General features: G+C 35.9%; 1 pseudogene; it reads left to right on the top strand.

Moving 5' to 3' along the window:
• Positions 1-2,988: 2,988 nt before the first annotated feature.
• On the top strand, positions 2,989-3,936 carry LOC137732424 (MLP-like protein 328; annotated as a pseudogene).
• The last annotated feature ends 428 nt before the right edge of the window (positions 3,937-4,364 follow it).

Genomic DNA, 4,364 nt, shown 5'->3' with positions numbered 1-4,364 from the left:
CTGAGTCCAAGAAGAGGATCTTCCTGACCAAAACAAGTAGACAGTTAGATTTTTATCTAACGGTTATAATTATTATAACTTTAAAGGAAACCTGTTTATCTAACGGCCCACGTGTCTTAGTCAGAAAGATCCTCTCCTTAGGCTCAGGAGAGGATCCAAATCCTAAAAAAGGGTCCACAACATAGTTTTTTCCACTAAAGTTTATTGATCATTGAAGACTATCATTGACAATTGATTATCCAACAGGTGCATTATTTATTTTTTAACAAACGGTAATAGTTACACTAATGGGATGGAGGAGTGTGCTAAGTCTTACAATGGGCTTGGCAAAATAATGTGATTCATCTTCGTTTTTTGCGAGAATCGAATCTAAGACCCCTTACTTATAAGTGAAAAGAAATAGCACTATACCGTAATATTGAGTGACCACGTGCATTATTTATAGATAACAATAATAACAAGATTTTTTTTTTTTTTTTTATGTTGGGCCATTTTTTCTAAGGTGATGCTAGAAAGACCATCTTTTTAAATTATAATTGTAAATCACGTGATGTAGCAGTTGATGGTTAGATTATTTTTTTAATCATTAAAAATGTAATCCAACCATCAACAACCACATCATTTGGTTTAAAAAATTTGGTCTAAAAAGATGGTCTCTCTATCATTTTGCTTCTCTGTATAACTTTTAGTCATGACTCTATACCAACTTTCATTTCTAGATTTTAAAATTACACCACGCTACTCGTTAGGCCCGATTTCGAAAAATCGAAAACCGAAAAAAAATTGAACCATTCACCAAACCAAAACAACAAGAAAAAAAAAATTGAATAAGCCAAATTGAACCAAAATTTCGGTTCGATTTGATTCGGTTTTAGTAGTTCAAAAACCGAACCGCACCAAAATACCTTGTAACCATAACAAGTGCGTTTGTTGCACTAGATTATCTCGGACTGGACTAAGCTCAAGAACTAAGTTAAACTGGCTTAGACTAGACTAAACTGGATTCATTTAGTGAAGCGTTTGTTTCAGTGTCGGACTAATATTTTTCTTTTTTTTTTCCTTTACCATTTTCTACAACACACTTTCTCTCTCAAGAAAGTTCTCCATTTTTTTCTTGAAATGTTATCCTCACAACCTAGAATCATCGTCTGCTCGATTGGGCTCTTTTGATAAATCCCTATGTGGAGCCTCTACATCCACATCCACAACTTCATCTCAATCTTTTGCACATCTTCACAAATTCGCTCAAATCACAAAATCCAAATTCGCTAGAATTGCAAATACCCATATTCAAATCACAAAACCCAGATTCAATCCCAAATTCGCTTCAATCACAAAACCCAACTTCACTGGAAGTGCAAATCCCATATTCGAATCATGAAACCCAAACTCGAAATGCAAACCCCAGACTCAAATTGCAAATCTAAAATTTCGTTCGAAGCTTTGCAACATTTGCAGAAATCAGTTTCCACCCACAAAATTGAGTAAAGTAAATGATTGAGAGCGCATGAGGAGGAAGTGGGCCCTCTAGAAGACACGACTTACTTTTGTGTTCTTCGAGATTCGAAACGAACAGACGAAGAGATCCTGGGATCACAAGTGTAGGCAACGGCAAAACCAGCAGACGAAGCAAGAAGGTAGAGGAGAGAGGACGCGACGCAGAGAGAGAATGGGACGCAACAAGATCTTAGCAATCCCATGGTTTTCCAGGGGATTGGCCAAGACCTCCTAGTGAAGGAGATAGTCCGTGCGAGTCTCGTTTAATCCCACTTAACTTAGTCCGTGTATGCAACAAACACGAGAGTACCTAATGTCTAGTCTTAGCCAGTCCAGTGAGAGTTAAGAAGTCCAAACAAACACACCCTAAGTGTATTCCTCCTCTCCTCCTTGTCCTCATGTTTTAGATAATCAGAATCACCTCGATAGACAAAGAAAAAGAAGGACGTCGAGATCCCTCCATCGCAACTCTAATAAGCTCATATCTATATATATTTTACATCAAATTCACTTGTCTTTTCTTAGTTAGTTCCTTATATTTTTGAGCTATTTACTTTGTTTTTGTGTTTTGTAGGATTTGTCAAGTAAATAAAAGAAAAATAGCACAAGTGGAATTTTAAGTAACAAATTCGTCAAAACTGCCTGTGCAGGTCAGCTGACTTTGGAAGCAAGTTGCGGACAGTTCAGAATGAATTAGAGAATGAGCCTTATATGCTTGGAAAGCTACGGATGTCTATTTTCTTGAGCATTTCACGGATTGTTAATATCATTTTTCTAGAAGAAGTTATGGTCGTTTTAACACTAAAAGGTTCCCAAGAGGCTGAGTAGTTTGTAACTAACAATAAAGCATTGACGGCAATAAATCCCATAAAACTAACAGCCAAAACTGATACGAGAAGGAACTATTGCTCCTAACATACCATCAAGCAAGGGAACAATAACTACCTGTTAAATTCAAAAGGAAAATGCCAAACATTGTACCTTCAGGTACTCCCAGAAATTACTGTACCATTCTCTCTTCCATGCATGTTCAGCTTTCTCACGTTTATGGCAAAGGAAATAGGTAGCAAATTGTTTAGCAAACTATGATGTTGATCATGTTAGTGTTCATTATTTGTGTGATTCTTATCCGTCATGTGCAGTTGCGACTTTTGCTCATAATCTTTCGGGGTTTCCAAATTCTCGTTTCTCTTAGGAGTTGTCTTAATTGATTGTTGTTTCAAATAGTTTTCTACTTCTTGTTAGGGTTACGCTTCATGTCCCCTCTAACTTATTATATATATTTTTTTACTTCTTCAATGTATTCACAATAATGTCTTGTTCCATGATAATTAATAATGCGGAGTGAAAGTGACATTCTTCTTTTAATTAAAAAAAACAGAAAAAAGTTTTATTCTGGCAGGTGTAGTGGTGATAAAACTTTACGTGGAAGATCCACAGTCATATTGTTATCATTTAACTGTTTAAGTGATCGGATAATATCCACACATACTGCCTCCGTAACTATAACATGGCTTTATATAAGAAATGGAAACCTATAGGTTTGTATACGTCTCCTACAATTCCCCAGACTTACACTATCGTTAAGAAAATGGCTGTGAGTGGAGCTGGTACTTGCAAGCTGGAGACTCTGGAGGCTGAGGTAGAGATCAAAGCCAACGCTGATAAGCTGTACAAATTCATCAGCAACTAGCACTATGACTTCCCCAAAGCAGCCTCTGATAAAATACACGATGTTACAGTACATGAAGGTGACTGGGAAACTTCGGGCTCTGTCAAGCTCTGGAAATACACCCTAGGTAATATTAACAACATTCCTCTCTCCTCCTGACTAATCAAACTAACAATTAATTTTGTAAACCTTAGAGAAAAGCAATGGGTGTAACAACATGACACTAGCTGTATAATTGTACTTTTCCATGTGACGTGTAGATGGAAATGTCGAGACTTACAAGGAAAAGGTGGAAATAGATGAAGCAAACAAGCGGGTGCGTCTTACAGCATTGGAAGGATCACATGTGCTGGACAATTACAAAAGCTTCAAGTTCACTTGCCAGGTCATCACTCCAAATAGTGAAGGAAGTTCTGTGAAAATTACTTTAGAATATGAAAAACTCAACGAGAACGATCCGCCTCCACAGAAGTTCCTCAGCTTGGTGGTCAATGTCATTAAAGATGTTGATGCACATCTTCTCAAGGAATAAGCGCCAAGCACAAGATTTATGCATACATACGACATGGAACATTGAGTAATATTACTATCTTCAGGAATAAAGGTCGGAGAGTTGAGCAAGCTAGTTAGCACTGTTGCTTATTTCGGTTTCCGATTTGGTTTGTCTTTAATTCTATGAGCAAGAATAAATTGAGTGTGATATCATTATATTACTGATGTTGTAAACAAGTTCAATCTATTGGCATGCTTATATTTTTCGAGAAGAACTTAGTTTTTTAATTAAAGTTTCAACCGTGTACTGATAAAAGAGCTTCTAGAAAAGGACAAGGTCATTTCGTGCCCTCCTGTTTTGTGTGGTCATGGTTAAGCCACGTTAACATTTTATATTAGTTTTTCTATAGAGATAATAAGACAAAAATGAATAATAATATAAAATGTTAACGCGACTTAACTATGAACAAACAGAAGGGCACGGAAGAACACCGGAAGTAGGAGTACGGACAATCCTTATCCTTTAGAAAAAGCACTTAAAGAGCAAAAGATATCATCTATCTAAATTATATTTTATAAATCATTTGAAATGATAATTGATGATTAAATTATTATAAAAATATTAATTAACATGATTATTTTTATTAATTTGATGAGTAATATTATTCATATCATATTTTTGTACCATATTTTCATACCACCT

Source organism: Pyrus communis, chromosome 4 (assembly GCF_963583255.1).
Source record: "Pyrus communis chromosome 4, drPyrComm1.1, whole genome shotgun sequence".
In the NCBI taxonomy this organism is placed as follows: domain Eukaryota; kingdom Viridiplantae; phylum Streptophyta; class Magnoliopsida; order Rosales; family Rosaceae; genus Pyrus; species Pyrus communis.
This window is presented reverse-complemented; position numbering and strand designations above follow the sequence as displayed.